Source organism: Arvicanthis niloticus, chromosome 3 (genome assembly GCF_011762505.2).
Source record: "Arvicanthis niloticus isolate mArvNil1 chromosome 3, mArvNil1.pat.X, whole genome shotgun sequence".
In the NCBI taxonomy this organism is placed as follows: Eukaryota; Metazoa; Chordata; class Mammalia; order Rodentia; family Muridae; genus Arvicanthis; species Arvicanthis niloticus.
In genome coordinates this window covers 51,837,975-51,858,440 of record NC_047660.1, presented here as the reverse complement: position 1 = coordinate 51,858,440, position 20,466 = coordinate 51,837,975, and the positions used below count along the sequence as shown (strand labels likewise).

The 20,466-nt window shown below is 43.3% G+C and overlaps 1 pseudogene; it reads right to left on the bottom strand.

The window, feature by feature from the left end:
* Window positions 1-1,740: 1,740 nt before the first annotated feature.
* On the bottom strand, window positions 1,741-2,203 carry LOC117705585 (ribosomal protein uL24-like pseudogene; annotated as a pseudogene).
* Between the last annotated feature and the right edge of the window lie 18,263 nt (window positions 2,204-20,466).

The following is a 20,466-nucleotide window of genomic DNA, read 5'->3' as shown; positions in this document are numbered from 1 at the left end:
ATTCTCCCCACCTCCCCTTCTGATCTATACCCTTTCTGTATCTCCACAGGGGGGGAAAAAAAAAAAAACAGGTTTCTAAAGAATAATAAATTCTTATAGAAAGTGTCTAAAGATTATAGAAAGTGTCCAGTTGGATAGTGGGTGTTTGAAGGGGCTGCTTCATTTTGTTTATCTGATCCTGACGATTTGACTGGGGAGCTTAATCCAATTACATTCAAACAGTTACTGATACCAAGGATTCATTGTTACCTTTGTGTTGTTTGGTCCATCTCTAGAGCTTCTCCTCCACCCCCTCTTTCTCGGAGGCTTTCCTTTGTGTTCTGTTAACTTTTGTCATCAGGAGCTTTTATTTCCCTCTCAATTTCCTTTTATGAATAGCCATACCTCAGAGATATTGATGGTTCCGTTCCAGACCACTGCAATAAAGTGCACGTTGCAATAAAGAAAGTCACATGGATTTTTATTTCCCGATGCAAATAAAAATGATGTTTATACTTCGCTGGTAGTTTATTAAGTGTCAAACAGAATTGTGTCTTTAAAAACCATACATGTGTCTTAATTAAAAAACACTTTGTGGCTAAAAAAATACCAATGATCATCTAAGTCCTTAGCAAATTGTACTTGGTTTCGCTCCTGAAAGATCCTTTGGCGATGTTACTGGCTGATGGCTGGGCAGAGTCCTAGGGATGACTGAAGCTGGCGTAACTGTGACAATTCCTTAAAATCAGACAACAAACAACACATATCTTGGTTGCCAGACAGAGAAAAAATCAGTCTTAAACAGGCCAGGAAACCCTCCCTGGTAGCCAACTTTCATAGTGCTAGGATGTGCTAGTCAGGTAGCTGTAGGAGAAAAGACATTGATATTCTCACCCAGTTCTGAACACTGCGTGGGTATAGACCCATCTGCCAGGCAAGCTGTGCCCACTTCTGCAACAGCGGCATGACTGTTTATGGAATAACCAACTACTCTCTTGATTGGATTTGAAGCTTGCTCCACATGTGAGGGCCATGCCTAGTACTATAAACACTGTCGAAAATCCATAGCTAGGGAAGTCATAGGCCTTAGGGGAGAGCCTATTGATACAATTTTCTTTCTTTCTTTCTTTTTTTTTTTTTTTTTTTTTTTTGTTTTTTCGAGACAGGGTTTCTCTGTGTAGTCTTGGCTGTCCTGGAACTCACTCTGTAGACCAGGCTGGCCTCAAACTCAGAAATCCACCTGCCTCTGCCTCCCAAGTGCTGGGATTAAAGGTGTGTGCCACCAACGCCCGGCCGATACAATTTTCTAAATAGTCATTTTGTCAAACTGCCTTCTAAATATATATGCTTATATCCCTAGATATGTGCTATTCTCAAGCCTGGTCAGAGAATTGTCTCCGTCAGAGAAAAAGTCACTGAGAATGTTCAGACCTGAATGAGACTTCCACAACAACCCCACCCCCACCCCACCTCCAAAAGGCTGAGGAAAATTTGCAGAAGAGGAGGAAGGAAACATGTAAGAGCCAGAGGATGGGGAAGAATGTTATGAAATACTGTTCATCGGTGAGAGTATGACTATTGCACACATGAACTCAGAGCAGCTGTGGTTACATACACAAGCCTGAATAAAGTCAAAGAAATTACAAATTCCACTATGGAGATCAAAGAGGCCCCTTAGGCTCTACCCCTAGCCCGGAAGACTCTGGCTGTTGTAGGCTGCTTGTGGAGAGAGTCACATTTTATTTTAAAACTAAGCAGTCTTTAATGAAAGTCGTATATGAAATACCTCTGCTCCTGCATCTTCTCCATCATTTCTTCCCAGTATTTGTCCTTCTCCTTTCCTATTTGTCGGGACTTGGCTTTCCTTTCCAGGATCTTCTTGTGTTCCTTGTCTAGCTTTAGCCTGGTGGTACCCACCTTGCTGGGGTGGATGCCCACGTGGAGAGTTGCGCCATTAACCCTTTTCTCACTGGGCTCGTTTAATGTAGATGATCTATTTCTTCCTGGACACTTGGGCCACTTTGCCATTTGCTGGCCTTTGTAGTGTTCTCGGACAACATGAACGTCATCATCCTTTTGAATGAGCACAGACTGGACATTATACTTTAGTCTCAGCTCTTTGAAAACAGGAAGACGTGATCTTCCTCTGAATGTGTGGAGGTGCACTGAAATGCCGTTTGGCATTCTTGCTTTGGCCAGAAGTCACAGAGGGACTGAATTTCATTTTGGCAGCTGTGATCCAGCAATGGCTGCATAAGGAAAGACGAGAGTCACATTTCTTTAAGAATGTGTCCACTGGTAGGTTGAGTATACCCCAGTGGATGAGCTCATGCTCTTGTGCATATAAAAAGCATATAAACTGAATCCAGTGGGTTAAAAAGAAAACAGGGGGAAACGAATTTGGGAGGAGTTGGAGGTGGGAAATGAGGGATGGATACAATCAAGATACATTGTATATATGTACGAAAACTTCAAATGATAAATATTGTTTTAAAAATGACTATGAAGCTTGCCACATTAATGGACTCTTCTTATCAGGAAAGATTATTTCTCTGGTATGCCACGCTATTTGAGAGCAATTTCCTCACAGAATTTCTTTCAGAGTTGGGGGCACTTCCCTCAAACCCTGTCTAAGTATGTAATGTTCTACATCTCTTGCTGTCATGTCAACCAAGCCCATAGCAGTTCCACAAGGAAGAGACACCTTCTCTGCCTGTCCATAAGAAGCACCTCATCAGCTACTAAAGCTCTTTAATGAGGTTATAGCAACAATTTAATCATCTCTCCAGACTCATTTCTAACCGTAGGTATCTTCAGTTATTTTCTCCAATAAAGCTTTGAACCCCTCAAAGTCACCTATAAGGGTTAAAATTAACTCAGCCAAACTCATCAATGTTGGTGATTTCACCTCCTCTCCTGCTGGTTAGATTAACTTTATGCAGTGTGTGTGTGTGTGTGTGTGTGTGTGTGTGTGTGTGTGTGTGTGTGTGTGAAATTAAAAGATATGATTTGATGATTAGCTTTAATTGTCAACTTGACACCTGGGAATCACCTGGAAGAGAGTCCCAATAAAGGATTGTCCACATTGAGTCGTCCTAGGGACATGTCTGTGGAGGATTGTGTTAAATAAATTAATTGATGTGGGATGATTCAGCCCACTGTGGGCAGCACCATTCCCTAAGGAGGGGCTTCTGAACTACATAAGACTTCAGAAATTAAGCTGAACACAAATAAGTAATCAAACATTCATATACATCTCTGCTCTTGACTATGGGTGTGATGTGACCAGCTGTTTGAAGTCCCACAATAATGCACTGAAATCTGGATTTGCAAGCCAAGTAAGTAAGCTCTTTGTCTCCCAAGTTGTGTTTTGTCAAAAATGAAACCAGGACAGCCTGTGTATTCTACTAATAGTTCTTTGTGGTTATGGTTGCAAGCCATAACATGTGTTAAAGTTATAGCCATTTAACTTCAACGGAATACAAAAGTTCTATTCCCATTTGCTCCATCTACTGCCCTATCTTATGATATCTTTATATAATGTATACTCACTAACATAGATTTATATTTTGTTTTGTCATTTAAGTTCATTCATACAAGAATTAAAAGTGTGTGTACCAAAATTACCACACTACAATTTACTATATGTGTGTATAAGTTTATTCTCCCTCTAGAATTTGATTTGTGGGACTGTCTATCTTCCTGCATTTCTTCTTGCCAAAAGACTTCCTCCAGCATTTACTGTTGGGAAGATCTTGCAGTAATTAACTCCTTTAGTTTTTGTTTACCCAAAGAAGCTTTAAGTTCTTTATTTTTGAAGGACATCTCTGGCTTGATTTCTAACACTTGTGAATAACATCCCACCCTATCTGGCCTTCTAGGTATCTGTTTTATGCTTTATCAAAGCTCACTTGTATGCAATAAGCTGTTGCCTTCTTGCCTTTAAAAAAAAAAAATCCCAGTTTTTGTCTTGGAACTTTAACTATCCAGTTTTCCTACTTTGTTCTCGATGAAGTTCTTAGGTTTTTTGGATCTGCATGTCCAATTTTCCCTTTTTTAATTGAAGAAATTTCTGGCCATTATTTTATCAAATATGTTCTCTGTTCCTTTCTTATCCTTCCAGAACTTTACTAATAATACACTGCACTGAATTGCTTAGTAGTAGTACCTTACCAGCCCCAGCACCCTACCAGCCCCAGCACTTTACCAGCCCCAGCACCCTGCCAGCCCCAGCACCCTACCAGCCACAGCACCCCGCCAGCCACAGCACCCTACAAGCTCCTTAATTCTGTTTGTTCTTTCTTCCTTTCTCCTTTTTTGCTGCTGAGACACAATGGTTTTAGTCCATCTATGTGAAGTTCCTGATCGTTCCTCTTCCTGACCCAGTCAAGTACTGGGACCCTTTTTCCAGAGACCTTCTTAGTTCAATTATGTTTCTTAATTACAATTTGTGTTTGTTTGTTTGTTTGTTTGTTTGTATAGATTTTCCCTGTCCCTTGGTTAGTTTTCTCCTTTTGTTCATGCATGCTTCACCCAATGAGATTACTTCTCTGTGTTCTCTTTTAATATGGGCTATTTCTTTACTGTTATTTAAAAAATATATATTTGTTAGGTGGCTCATCCATCTGCATCTCTCCTGGGTCAGGCTCTGTGGTTTAACTTCTGTCTTTTCATTATGCCATGATGCCCTGTTCCTTTGTGTGCCTGATCACGATGTCAGTGGTGATAATGAGTTTAGACTTTAGGCATTTGGAAAAATGATAGTCCACCCCTCTTGGACTTTATCAACTGGCTTTCTGCAGCAGGGGGTTGGGTTGGGGTAGGGTTGGGGATGGGATCACGTGTGCTTTAGGGCCTCTCAAATTCCCTTAGCATGCTTCTTGAAAGCCTTTAATCTCTTGTGACTGAGGGCATCTGCCTGTGCAAATGCAATCACAGTGTGCCACTGGGAACACACAGCTTTCGGTGACTAGATACAGTCCCCAGAATGGACAAAACACTGAACACAGTTCCCTTTTTGTTTCTGCTCAAAGACAGGTTACCTGGTAGAGGATGTTTCCTCTCAGTGGCATGGTCCTGGGTTAGAGGATGTGGGAAGCAGGAGGCACAGATGAGTGTGCCAAAAGCTGCTAACTTTCTGGTATTTGTACCTAGAATCCCTTCCCGATTTGATGGGCTTATATGAGGATGCCGAGACCTTAACTGATCTCCAGAATTCTAAATGAGTAATTTTCTCTCAGCTTGGTGTCTCTATGGAAGAAACCTTCACTTTCAGTGTGGTATTGTTTAATACTGAGAATAAAATATTACATTTCCTATGAGAAGTGAGTCTCCATTTCATGGGTATTTCTTCATCTTTCACCCATCACACCCAAAAACCCCAGCTTGGATCTCTCTCACATTTATGACATCTACCCTTACAGTTCCCTTTGACAGGCTGCATCTCTCCTTTAGACTAAAGGACACCAGAGAGAGAAGTCCGGTAGAAACTTGTGAGTCACTATGTTTCAGCTGAAAAGCAAATGACTGGACTAATGAATGGGTGAATGAATGAATGAATGAATGAATGAGTGAATGAATGAAAAGGTCTTCAAATAAAAGGACAAGAAATGTAATGAACCAAAGACAAGGAGTCAAGAATAGGTAATTCAAGGCCCTAAGGGGAAGTGATAAAGACCCAGAGAAATTCAACAGAGGGTCACAAAGGAGAAGGGAAAATCACAATTCTATTTACATCTGACAAGGCCTGTGAGTGCCGTAATTCACACATTTTTATTTTAATTGACATGGAAATATGAGCACTGCTGCTCTGGAGTGCTTTAAAAATCAAATCTACAGCAAGCAAGTGGCTTACTAGAAGATTACTCACCTGGGAAATGCTAAAACATGTTGACATAAAACAATAAACTTATTGGACTTTCACAGAGTCACATGAACAACTGTGTACTGACCACCCGTCCTCAGAACTGGAGTCCTGTTTTATTTCCCATTTCCTGGTGCTGAGAACTGAAACTTATTTAAGAAATACTGCAGGGAAAGCGGGAGGGAGAAGAAAACACCCACGGTGTCCTTTGCCTTGTTGCTGGGCATCGGTGATGGAACTATGTCCCAGCTTTCATGGCCATCTGAGCAGTTACCCAGATCTTTGACAGTTTGCCGTAACTATGCTACTTACTTGCTTACTTCCTAAGCATTTAGCTTACTAAGCCTTGAGTGGCAGATTTCTTAATAGCTGGGAAAGGAGAGATTTGGAGGTAGACGTGTGGAGGATGGTGTCTTGGTTTAACAATGGCACGTTTTAGCACCAGTGGCCAGCATTGTGACACTGCTTTCAAAAAGGCCCGAGTTATTAGCCTGATGCATGGAAAAGGTGACATAAACACAGGGAAGCAAAAGCCATCACTCCGAGTCTAACAAAACACCAGGGACAAAGAGCAGAGCTAGAAACAAGCACCCTAAGGCTCTGGAGCTAATAACATCTCTAAAAGGTCTTCATTGCTGTTGTTTCAAATTTGGCTAACATTTGGCCTCTCTTATTAGAACGGAAATGTTATCTACAGTTGCTATCCCCTTCCTTATTTCAAAATGTTGTTTTTAAAGCATGATATGAATACATTAGAGACTCTTTCGGTTCTTATAGAGGGAAAGTTCAAATGCAGGCGTCTACATAATAAAGCCTACCCAGATATAACAAATGGGGCTGTCAGACTGATTCTCACTTGAGACACCAACTGTAGCTAATATTCCTGGATATGCAGATGTTTTCTGTCTCTTTCTCTCAGACCAAGAAAAAAAAAGGCATTTAATGGGAATAATGATAAATTGGTATTAATATGAAAAGACTCTGCCGCACCGTGACAAAGAACCCTACAGGTCAAGGTTGGAAGCGCATGTGAGCAGCCGAGTCCTCACCTCTGTGCAGGGCGGTCTCGGGGAATTTATGAGCTGAACTATTCACTCTGTCTGAAGACCACACAACATTCTTTTTGCAAAGAGAAAAATAAGACCCTGGGCTGGACTAAAACTTTTGTTGGGAGAGACAGGATCCCCTGCGGTGTCTGAAACACACTCCACTGTGCTGACACACATAGAAATTAAGGGCTTTGTAAAGAATCAGTGTGCTCACACAAGTCTGTCCAAGGGCTAAAAAATATAAAGCAAATCCCGCCCATTCTTTAGTCCCCGTGCTGGAGCCCACATCTGCGCTCAGCAGGTTACACTGTCCCTGGACCCACCTCTGCTCTCCCTCCTGGGATTCCATTCCCAGTCACTCCACATTTGTTTCTATTTAGGCTTCCCCAGCCCCTCCCCTTCTTGTGCACTTGTGTGGATGCCCTCAACCTGTGGAGAGATGGAAAGAAACCCTGAACATAGTTTCTTCTACATAAAGGAAGAAATGATAGAAGGTAAAGACTAATTGTCTGATGAGGCTTCTCCCTGATGACGTGCTACGTCCCTGAGAACACTGCAGAGACCCTTACTTGAGTGGCTTGGTAGTCATCAAATGCTCTGTGCAGGTCTTAGGACCTGGAGTCTGCAAACGTGGAGAAAGCCTCTTATTGAGCTTCGGAGAATTTACTTTAGACAAACACGTTATTTCCATGACTGGACAGGTTTCGGGGGGGGGGGGAGAGTAGTGAATTTCCCTGAAATTGCATGCTATGATATCCAGTCTGCACTTGAATACACCAAGCCGACTCAGCCTCACTGACTCTGTACCTAATAAGACTAGAAGTCAGAAACTCACAGAAAAGTGATGAGAGTCTTCACCCACCGGGCTCTGAGTGGCTGCACACTTTTCCGTTGAGATGATTTAGGCAGTCAGCCTCCAGATTATACTGATTGTGTTACAGAACTCAACACGAGACAACCCCTCCTCTTTCTCCACGTTGATTTCCTTTTTAAGTCAGGATGATATAGCATAGGTGTTTGCTATTATCAAAGGTCACCAAATCTCTGCAATACCAAGCTGGATTTCCTGTAACTTGGAAGCCAGATGCAATGGTGGGTTGCTAGAGAGGACCTGTTAGCTGAGGAGCACTGTAAGGTGTAAGGGTGACAAGGGACTAAAAGCTGAGCTTGTAGCTGATCATATGGACACTTAGCCCACAGGAACTACACTGCTCTTCACAGTCTCTGACAAACCTGAACAGTCACTTGAACGTACATCCAGATTACAAGATTGCAGAATCAAATTAGACTTCACATAAAAAGTGGGTGACCAATGGCACTGCCTTCTTCACAATGCATTTACACCATAATTGAGCAAGGACTTAATTTTTGTTTGTGACCCTTGTCTCCAAATGCAGGTTTCTGACAGCAATCTGTTATTTACACTGATCGGTGATAACCATGTATGGAAGCCCTCAATATCTGTGCCTAGCAAAACAACAAGAGCAAAATGCTCACGAACATTCACAACATTACCCTCTTTCTGGTCTTTCCAATCTTCTCATACTGTACATAGTCCATGCTATTGAAAAAATAAAAATTAATGTTGACAGAACTGTAGAAGCCGTGTAGATGTTTGGTATGACACAAAGACTAAATAAAGATGATGTCGGGACAGCAGGTACAGGGGGCACTGATTTAAGAGTCTCATTCATCCCCATAACAAGCTCTCCAGATCTTGACACACCATCATAGTTTATCAATAAGACAACGACCCAAAGAAAAGTAAAATATATCCTGGAAACAATATAAAAAAAAAAAACAAACAAACCAAAAACTTCACCCTTATATAGGGATGGGTCTTCTCTACATCTAAATGTGCACCAAGTAAAACATGGCTCTGTGTGTGTGTGTGTGTGTGTGTGTGTGTGTGTGTGTGTGTGTGTAGCCATGAAACAGAAGCATTCTTCAAGGCTAGATCAACACTCCTGCAACTCATTTGTCAAAAGACACATGTTCACTGACTCCAGGAAACACCGGTTCTGGGTGAAGAAAGACATTCATTTCCAGATCTTAGGAAAGGTCACTTGAAAACTCATGAGCCAGAAGGAACAGGCGGGTAAACAAGAGACCCAATTGTCTTAACTTCTGATGTTTATCCTATGAGCAACTCTCAGATTCTACAAAATCCTCAATACTTATTTCTGAACATCCCAAGAAATGAAATGAACTCTTAGTTAATAGTCAGAGTAGGAAACTGGAGGTTGGGATTGGAGAGATGGTTCAGTTGTTAAGGGTGCTTACTCCTCTTACAGAGGACCCTAGTTTGACTCCCAGAACCCACACGGGAGGCATAGTTATCTGCAACTGCAGCTCTAGGGATCAGATGCCCTCTCCTGGCTTCTGTGTGCAGCTGCGCAAATGTGGCATACACTCTTACCAACACACCTACACACACATGAATAAAAATATAACAAAATAAATCTCCAAACAGAAATAGATTGTTCAAAATCCCAATTTAGAGGCTGTTTAGACATTAAGGTGTAGTTTGCTTATTTAATTGGCATTTGCTGGACACCTGTTGAATGAAGAGTCCTGTAAAAGCACAATAAGATGGTTAAACCTTTCCTTCCAATGGGGTGACAATCTGGTGGGACAGCTGGGGAGCTTCAGGAAGAACATGCACAGGTGAGCTTAGCGATATCTGGGTTCCAAGCCTTTCCTGGCTCAGAAGCATCAGGCCAATTCCCACTCAGAACCTCGCTTATGTCTGCTGTGAACAGAATTAAGACTGTTTGCATTTCTTCACAGGTTTACCACAAGGAGTAAATGAGGTGCTAGCTGAAGAACAGTTTATTAAGGGCTCGGGAGATAGCTTTGTTGTGAAGTGATTGCCTTGCTAGCATGAAAACCTGAGTTTGAGCCCCACCCCCACAAAAAAAAACTTATAAAAAGTAGAGGGGTGGCATGAAACCCTAATTCCAGAACCTGGGAGTCAAAGGCAGGCAGATCTCTGAGCATGAGGTTAGATTAGTCTATATAACAAGTTACAGGCAACACTGTGAACATCTGTCTCAATAAACTAACTGAAAGGGACAAGAGGAAAGCTGGATGTGGTGACTCTAGAGCTGACGAGAGAAAGATAATCCCTGGGGTTGGCCAGACATCCTATGCAAATCAGCTTGGTTCAGGCCTGTGAGAGACACTGTCTCAAAAAGACAAGGCAAGAAGCATGTGAGGAACAATACTTGAAGTTATCCCCTAGCTTCCACGTGCACACATATGTACCCATCCAAACATGCACACAGTGGGGGGAGGGAATGAGGGAGGGAGGGAGACAGAGACAGAGACAGAGACACAGAGAGATGGAGGCAGAGAGACACAGTTTACCAAATGATACAAACAAAAGATGATGCTACCATTGTTGCTGATATAAAGCCTTCAGTTTTAAGACTCTTTAAAAGACACTGCCAATGGGTTTTAGGTTTTCTTATGGCCGCTGTCTTTGACTCTAGGTGCATCTGAATGTGAGACAGCTGAGTGCCATGAAGCAGGAATAAATAGTGTTTTACCTGAGACCATTTTCCCTCCTGACTAGTGTGAGTTTGAGAACCCGCCCGTCTTTGGCCCTCAGCTTCTCTTTCATGAACATGTCTTTCATTTCATGAGTTACGGAACTTACAAGTCATCTGCTTAGGTCCCTGGAGAAACTTCAACAAGATGTTTGGAGGAAAGAAAATGTTTGTGTCATTTTCTTCTCAATGTCTCTTTCTGAAAACTGAAATGATTCGTCTCAAGGACATCACACTAAAGTAGTGACTGTTTACACAACTCAAAGAAAATTTTAGCAGGGGTGAATAGGCTTATTAATTCAGTGGTTTATTGAAATTCCACAAACATCCTATGTCACTTACATGCTTGACTGTTTTTTTCTGGACATTTGGTTTTGCTTTTTCTTAAATAAAATTAAGGATTAGGCTACATTAAGGCAATTCCATTTAAACTTTGCTTTATTTTTTTTCTATTTTGGGTTTTTTTTTTTTTTTTTTTTTTTTTAGACAGGGTATCTCTATTTAGCCCTGGCTGTCCTGGAACTCAGTATATAGACCAAGCTGGCCTTGGACTCACAGAGATCCACCTGCCTCTGCCCCCTGAGTACTGAGGATTACAGGCGTGTACCACTATGTCCAACTTCAACTTTTCAACTGTTATAAGTCTTTGTTCCTGGAACAGTCCATTCTTTGTTTGAACTCATCAAGCAATGTGGTACCCTGAAAAAAATAGACAGGTGCCCGTGACTTTCATTTGTACAGTAGTCCCTTCTTAACCATAATCTCAGCTATCACGGTCAGCCAGAGTCTGGAAATACTAAGTAGAAGATTCCAGAAATAAGCAATACATACATTTTAAATTGTAAGTGTTTTAGAGCTTAAGAAATCTCACATCATTCTGCTCTATCTTGCCTGATATGTGAGTGATCCCTTTGTTGAACATCTGCATGCTGTATACACTGTTTGATTATAATCATCTCTCAGTTCTTTGGGTTACCATGTTGATTGTTCATGATGCAGTGTTTATATTCAAGCAATCTTTTTCCCCCAAAACCACAAAAGCAGTGGTACAAAGCAGATGCCAGAAAATGAAATGTATAAGGATGACTAACCAGTGTGGAACAATGGTGGGCATACAAAAAAATATATAAAAATAAAAAGATAACAAGTACCGATGTATTGATGCTATGTGCTATTTTAGGCATCTACCGAAGGACTCAGAACAAATCCTGCAAGGGTATGGAAGATGACTGCATTCTTCAGCAGGGCATTTCAGACGCAGTCCTTGACTCTCATCTTTTCTCTTCATAGCCCTCACATTATAGGGCAAAAAAAAAAAAAGTCAGCATAACCACTGTATTCCTGTTACAGCACACACTCTCTTGTGTCTGTGCGTCATCTTTATGTTCTCTGCCTGATTTAATGTACTCCTTTGTAGGTACAGTTGAGTGTCCTGAAGAAGTGTCACATGTCTTCACTGCACTAAGCAGGTAGAATCCTGGAGGTCATTCTTGTCCTGCTTTTCTCTGACTCAGAGGTGACTCACTCCTTACATAGAGAAATGTTTCCATCAATGGAAAAGGAAAGCCATTACTTTTAATGAGTGAGGTCAAAGACATCTTAAGTTCAAAAAAAAAAAAAATGTGTTAAAGAGGGTAGGGAAGTGGATGGAAAGACTGATAAGAAGTCCTGTTGTTTCTGGGGTTCAAGGACAGTCTCTCTGAGCCCAACAGGGCACTGATCCGGAACCTGCCTGGTGCAGGTCAGAGTGGAGAGGAGGACTTGTGTGTACAGACCCAACTGGCTAGTCCCTTGAGGCTGCCAGACAAACCAGTTAGAAGAGTTAGACTAGCTCGATTTGGGGAAGGGAGTGAGCTGGATTTTCCCTCCCCATAGGAGCCACTGTGGTCTGTGCCCGTATTCAATAGTGGCACCATGTGGCAACAAGGAGTAACCGCAGAGCAAGGACAATGGCAGCCAATGGACAACCTGTAGGCAGTAGACATCAGGAGGATCTTTACTGGAGGAACTCTGGAAGGTTCTGCAGGGAGGAAAAGGGTTCTCAGGAGAGTGATTTTGACCTTCTGATGAAGTCAGTAGGAGGTGGGGACAGAAAGGGAGGGACAATTTAATCCAATTAACTGATTGTGGAAGAGTCTTTATGACTCTTTATAGGCTCCTGAAGGACAGGGCCCATTCTTATCCTCGTGCTTGAGGCAAGTGCATTAAATGAAAAAAAAAAAAAAATATTTACTTTGAATTTATTTTGAAGACATTAGACCATGGAGGAAAAGGGGGAAAGGAATCACTTTCAGAGAGTGCTGTCCCCAATATCATTCACTTGTCTTGGACTATGGATGGCTGTTTTGCCTTTCCTTGAATGCACACACACATACACATACACACACACACACACGCACGCACACACACACACAGAGAGAGAGAGAGAGAGAGAGAGAGAGAGAAGAGAGAAGAGAGACGAGAGACGAGAGACGAGAGAAGAGAGAAGAGAGAAGAGAGAAGAGAGAAGAGAGAAGAGAGAAGAGAGAAATGTTGGCTAGTTGGCTGCCATGGTTATTTTCCATGAAGGGCTGGGAGCTAAACTAACCTTGTTGCATTCTTCAGTGTTTACTCAAGATGTACTTGTCATCTTCTGAAGATCTTTCCTGATAGGTCACCCCTGACCTGCTAAAAGTTCCCAAGCAGTTTCCCAGTGAGACCTCCTTCAGGCTGGTCCTCAGCAGCTGCCGACCTTCACTCCTGCATATAACTCAGCAGGAACGACCGGCCCATCCTTCATCCACTATAGAGACGCTACAATGTGCAGATCACATCCTTCCCAAGAGTTAACTTTCACTCAAGATGCCATGGTTTTAGAACATAATCCCTTCTTTTCCCTGCATTTTGTACATGTGAGCATCAACTGATGGCCTCAGTATCGGGAAAAACCATTTCTAGAAGACGAGGGGAGTGGGGCTTGAATTATAGAACATATCGTCATCCCCTCTTGCATGATAAATAGCTGTTATGGTCATTTATCGTTCCCACGTTCCAAAGTCTAAAACTGCTTTACAGATGTTCTGTAGCCCAGCCTCCCAACATCTGTGCAAGGAAGCCTGGGTGCACAGTTACCAGCTCCATTTTGCAGATGAGAATAGTTACGGGAGGCCCAAGGGGCACCGACTTGACATTTTTAGGACATTGTGATTATACTTTATTAGCCTTTACTCATAGCACGCGGGAGCAGCAGGTAAGCAGCATGTGTCAGTGTCCGGCACAAGTCATTCTATAAAGTCAAAAGTGCTGGAAACAGAACCCAAGAGTTAAGGACTTCTTAGCTCAAGTTGCATTCATTATTTTCCTAACTGAAGGGGCACGCACATAATCACAGGGATGTAGATAAACCCAGGAACGCAATCGCATCCACAGTGGCACAAGCCTAGACAATGCAGCCACGTGATTGTTTTCTCTTTTTCTTTTTTTCTATTTCCAAGGAGCAAAGCAACCCGCTCTGCCTCTCTGGGTTCTTGGGATGCTGACCTCAATCCAGGGCGCTGCTTGAAAGACATTGTCCCTTCAGGGGGCCCATTTGTCTTCTGGGCCTCTGAGGTCTCTAAGGACTGTGAAGTAGGACTGTACTCTTGCTACATATTACTGGGGTCTATCCAACTAGGATTCAGGGGGGAAAGGTAATATAACGTTACTCTGAGGCTCCATATCAACACTTCAAAGTTAGTTAGACTTTCTCTTTTTTTTCCCCTCTCTCTAAATGAAGTCTATTACCTTGAGGTATCTCCTGAGATGCTGTTATCCGCTGTCTAGATGAGCACTGAGCACTTAAAGGGCTGGCTTGGGTTGCACTGTGCAGGTGGTTGGAAAACCACATTAACCTGTGTCCCGAGGTGAAATAGCGAAGTTGCCCTGGAAGCATTGGGGAGAGCGCCCCATTTCTAATTATTTCCCTCTGCCCTCCTCCTTGAGGTGCTCAGTGCTCCCACTGCACACCACCTGGAAAACCAACTGGAGAAACATTTTCTAGGAGGCTGCCTTCCTCCGATGCCCTACATCATGAACCTGTCCAGTCCAGGCCATCTTTGCAAGGCGGGCCCACTTATAGCCACAGGGGAAGATGGAAGGTCCCACCGCAGACTGGAGAAACTTCCCAGGCACTTGGTCACTCTTCTCTTACCCTGATTCTGGATCTCAAGTCAGACTTCAGCAGTGCAGTAAGAGCTTAGGCTCTGGGCCTGTGCCACTACTCTCTAAGGGTCAGTATAGGTCTGGAATCAAAGAAGCCACTTGCTTTCTCCCATACCTATAGTCTGCTGTTAGAGTTTGAGTGCTGACCGTCACCCTGAGACAGTAGAACCATTAGGAGACAGACTGGAGGAGGAGGTTCTTTGGCCACTGGGAGTGTGCTCTTGAGGGAGATTATGGAGCCTCAGCCCCTTCCTCTTCTTGTTCCCTAGAAATGAGGTGAGTGGTAGTGCCATAGCAACCATGGACCTGGGCCTCTAAAACCATAAGCCCAAGTCAGCCTTTTCTCTATAGGCTCACTCTCTCTAGCTTGTTAGAACAATGACAGAAGGCTAAGACCCCTGCCCTGGGGCCAGGTACCACTATGTGAGGCAGAGCTCTCATGGCTAACCCATAATCTAAACAAAAATCTTAGCTAAATTCAGACACCTTCTACACAACATGAAAACACTGTGTTCTTTCACTCGGGAGCCCAGCTGGGCGACTTTACAGGGCTGTCCTTAGAAACCCCACTCACAGCTGTTTTTATTAAGTTCTAAATGTAAATCCTTAAGGATCAAATCCTTAGAATAGCTTCATTTCCGTTGTTTTGTTTTTTAACCATCTCTGGTGACTTAATCGATCTTTAATCTATCTTTTTTAGTTTTCACTCCTTTAATATTTCTTCCTAACTCATCTTAAAATCTTCTCTCCCTCTCCCACCCCTTTTCTTGAGAATTTCATTCATGAGCACTGTGTTTACACATGCCCACCCTCCCTCTCTCCTCCAAGTCCTGCAGGGCTCCCCACCCCTCACTACAGAATGCTCACTCCTGATCAACATTTTCTAGCAGAGAAAGGCATTAGGGTTTTTTTTGAAGTAACACTGGGGTGGGGGTGGGGATGGGGGATCCGTCTTTATTTCCAGCCTTGGTTTCTGCCTCCCCCTCCATCTTCCAAATGCCCGCTCTGCACCCTGATCTCTGCTGGGATAAGCTTGGTTTAACCCAAAGAACAGGCTGAGTAGTCCTCCAGGGGAATGCTGGCTCCTGCTAGCGAGGACGAGGACACAGAAACTTGCTACCTGGCTCTGTTAGGTATTAGCCAAGCCTCCTGTCATTTGTGGTAATCAAAAGGAAATAGTTTTCTGCTCTCCAGTGCAACAGGATTTTTAATGGAAGCCAACAATGGTTTCATCACTGCACCCTGAAGCACACATTTCAGAAAAATTCCCTCTTGTTCTTTGTGAGTTGCAAAACAAACACCAAAGGTCAAGGGCTTCATTTTCTGGCAATCTTAGCACCCAGGGCCTGTTGGACGGTACTTATTCACTAGGCTTTGGGTGAGTGGGAGACTTCCTAACTTGGAACCTGTGAGTAGACAGCTTTGAGTTCTTATGACATGCTGTTAAAAATGTTTCTATACTTTAACAGAAAAAAGGAAAAGAAAGAAAAAACAGAAAGCAATTTAATGAACATGCTTTATGCCTAATGAGAAAAACTTTTCTGGTCCACAGCTGTCACCAGGAATCCCCTCATATCATGTTCATAATGAGAAGCCATTCGTGTCACATGGGTCCAAATGGATGTCTCCCATCCCTGATAGCCCCTCTCACCACATCATTGTCCCCTGGGTATTGCCTCTGGTGATCCAGTGGGGCACAAAAGTTCTAGGTCATTAGTCATGCGAAGACTCTACTTTTCCTAAGGTGCATAAAATGATGGCTTGGAAATGTTTTGCTAAAACTTCTTCATGACAACATCTGGCATCTTGGTAACAACAAACAAGCAAAGATCTCTGTATAGCCTTGATGGGTTGTCTGGCACTCTACCATAAAACAAAGAGGTACCTGGAATCTTTTTGTGCAAGAAATTGTACTGGAAAACATGGGCTTCCTGGGGTTCTGTGATAGAGATGTACTTGATTCTATCCAAAAAGCTGGTCAACTAAGAGCTAAAAGCACTCCCCACTGGTTAGCAGGTTAATGCAACAGTCTTCTTTTCTACCTCAGCCTACAGGAGCAAAGCTGGGTAGAGAGCTGGAGGCAGACATATCTGGCCATGGAGAGCTGAGGCTTGGCTCCAGGAATCCCTGGTAAGAGATGTTGACCTGTCTCGAAGGTAAAAGCTGTCCTGCAGGATGAGTTCTAACACTCCCTACCCCAGCATTTGCCCAGTGGGTCTGGCTTTCAATGGGCCCCTGTTTCTGGGTGTAGGCAAAAGTAAGAGAGGAGAGAAGGTCAGTGGGAAATGGAGGGAAAGAAACAGAAAAGGGTGCATATGAGGAACCCTAGACTCAGCGCTTCCCAGAAGTCAGCATACTATACTTCCCACCTTCCACAATTCCTATCATCAAGGGCCGAAGTATATGGAACCAGTGTTTTAACTCCTCCTCTCATCTGAGATGCTCCAAAGCACTCTGAGCCTGCAACACCCTCCCACCTCCTCTCCATCTGACCCTTTTCCTCTTAGCTCTTATTTTTCTTCACTACCCCTGCCTCTAACATTTAATTTTCCAAAAGCAAGAGAAAAACCCTGCAAAGACGAGGAAGGAACCCCTTCCAAACTCTGGTCTATGCCATGAAGCCTGAAGAATTTTTGAGGCATGAAGTAATTAACTGCTCACCACCTCTGGGTGTTAAGAGACATATGCTACTGGCGTCTCCTGTTTTATAACCAGCATGGTGAAGGCAAGCCCAAGTTTAGAGACTTCTTCCCTGGTACCAGAGTCAATAAACAAGAAACACACACTCCCTCTGGCCCTTCCTGTTCACTTCTAATCGAGTCATTTACTGTCAAATGCTTGCTTGCTTTGTTTCTTTCTAATCCCCTCACCATTAACATGGGAGCCTGGAGTATGTTGGCTTCTTAACAGCTTACAGGACCACAATCACTTAGGAACTGTAGAAAGCAGCATGGTGTCCTCATAAGGGACAATGGGAGGTCACCAAGCATGAGAGCCCAGTGACATCCTGCCAGGCACCATCTCTCCTTGATCCCATCACCCAGATCACTGGGTCTGCTCTGAGATGATGACTGATCTTTATTTGAGGTCTATTGTTTAGGGTCAGTTTCTGGTCTGATGGAGGGGGGAATTAACTTCCAAGGTTGTGAGTGGCCCTCATTTTTGTACTGAGCAATCTCCCCTGTGCTTCTTTTATTCCTGTCTCCTCTAACCCAAGCTCCTAAGCAAGCTAAAGTCTAGTTCAGAACAAAAATAAAAAGGTAGGATTTGGTATAGACCAGCCTGTCAAATTCTGACTCCATCATTCCCTGTAGCTTTAGAACTTGAAGATGTATCCTGGTACTTCTCTAAGATCCTCTTTCCTACTTTATATGGGGATGACAATTCCTAGTCCAAAAGATTGGTCCAGGGATGGGCCTGGAAAGTTCTGAGCAGCCCTGACACATGCTGACACAGTATAGGCATGCACTGCTCCCTCTCACTTCCCACTTCCCACAATTAGTTGAAGTGTCAGTAGTACAAAACTTAGTTAACGTGGTCCAGAATCTCTTTTGTTCTTTCTGCCAACTAACAATATTCTTCAAGATAATAATGTTATTTTAAAGATGGAAGGAAGGAGAGAAAGGGGGTGGGGAAGAAAGAGAGGGAAAGAGAGAGAGAGAGAGAGAGAGAGAGAGAGAGGAGAGAGAGAGAGAGGAGAGAGAGAGGGGAGAGAGAGAGAGAGAGAGAGAGAGAGAGAGATAGAAAGAGAGAGAGAGTTGGGAAGGGACAATGTACAGAAGGATTAAAGGAAGAGGGGTGGTTCACAATAGCCAAGTTATAGAACCAGCCTAGGTGCCCATCAAGAAATGAATTTAGAAGGAGAAATGTATCTATGGGGCTGTAGAGCTGGCTCAACAGTTAGGAACACTGGCTGCTCTTCCCAAGGACCTCAGTTGACTCCCAGCACCCGCATGGCAACAAACAACCATCTATAACCCTAATTCCAAGGGATCCTAGGCCCTTTTCTGGCCTCTGAGGGCACCAGGCACATATGTGGTGTACAGTCATATGTGTAGGCAAGACATCCATACACACAAAATAATACAAATGTATAGACATGAAAATGAAATTTTAAAAAATGGCTACATGCACACTGAAGTTTCATTCAGCCACAGTGGAGTAGGTCATTGGGTTGAGCAGAACAAGCTGGGAAAATGTTGTATGGTTTCTCTTGCCTGCAGCATCTCTATGTCAATAGATACAACAGGACATGGAGATGGGGGGGGGTGCTGCTTAGCGAGAGGAAGAAGCCAGTAGGAAGGGAGACCAAGAGGTGGTAATGGAGGGGTGAATATGATCAGAGTTCATGTTATACATATGTGAAATACCCCAGTAAGTTCATACAACTGATATGGCATAATAATATGGAGTGAAGAAGTGCAGGGAGGGGGAAGGAGGGAGGGGAGGAAGGGAGAGAGGGAGATGGCCGCCGACTGCTCACTCTGTAGCAATGCAGCATGCTAAGAGTGGATACGGATTTAAAAATCAACCTGTTTTAAAATCTTGTTCCCCAATACATGCTAGCTACCTCGGTGACCTTAGGCGAGCTCCTAGCTTCTCTTCGGCTCCCGAATCTTTTAAATAAGTTTATAATAAGAACCTCTGTCTTGTGGGATTATTTTAAGGATTCAATGTAATAATGGCCATGAAGGTGTCTGGCACACAGGGTCTGGCCCTTGACAAATGCAAAAAAAAAAAAAAAAAAAAAAAAAAAAAATCACAATAAAAGAAAAAAAAGCTGATTGAATTTAAATGTCAATCCTAAGATTATTCGCCGGAGCCCTCCTAGGGAGCCTAACTCAGTTTCCTCATCTGAAGTAATGAGGAAGGCTGCGCCCGCCCACGATGTGAAGCGGGAATGTCCTAGAGGGATGGGAAAGCTTCGTTCTCCAGGTGCAATATTAAGTTGTTCTTATTAGAATAAGCTCCCGGAGCTGCATGGGGACAGAACCAAATCCAATCCCCCTTCAGCAGGGCAAGAAGCAATCGCTGTTCCCCCAGCAAGAGCATTGCATAATTCAGCAACATGGAGATGCCAGCCTCGTTCTGATCCTTCCCTTCCAGCAATGGCTCCTGCTCACAGGTTCCCGAACCATACATATACTCCCCAGAAGGGAAGGTAGAAACAACCTAAACCAGGACGGCACGAGCATAACAATGTATGGCCATGTCACACCATACATTTTCCCCATCCTTTCTATAATAACACTGGGATTAAAGATGTTGAGTATATGGTTAGTGAAGTGGGGTCTCTCTCTCTCTCTCTCTCTCTCTCTCTCTCTCTCTCTCTCTCTGTGTGTGTGTGTGTGTGTGTGTGTGTGTGTGTGTAGGCATGTGGAGGTCATAGGTCAACCTTAGGGTCATTTCTTAGGACATTGTCCATCTTGATTTTTTGACACAGGACATTTCATTGGCCTAGAGCTCTCTGGTTTGGCTAAGCTGACCAGCCGGTGGAGATCAGGGGTCCTTTGGTCTCTGCTCCCCAGTGCTGAGATTACAGGCTCATCCTGCCATTTCTGGCTTTGTATGTGAGTGCTGAGGGGACAAGCTCAGGTAATGTGCTACTTTACCCACTGATCTGTCTCCCCAGGCCACCCCCCCCCCCATTTTGTTAACAAAAGAGATGAGGCCAGTCTTGAACAGTACAGGGTGACAGTAATTCCAGTCTGAACCCAAAAAGCCTTTATTTTCATTATCTAAATTGTTACCGTCTCCCTAGAGCAAGCTTCCCAGTTATGGCAATGCCATAAAAATTTAAATGCATATATTTAAGTTTAAAAAGACACTTGGTTGAGCTAAAGAA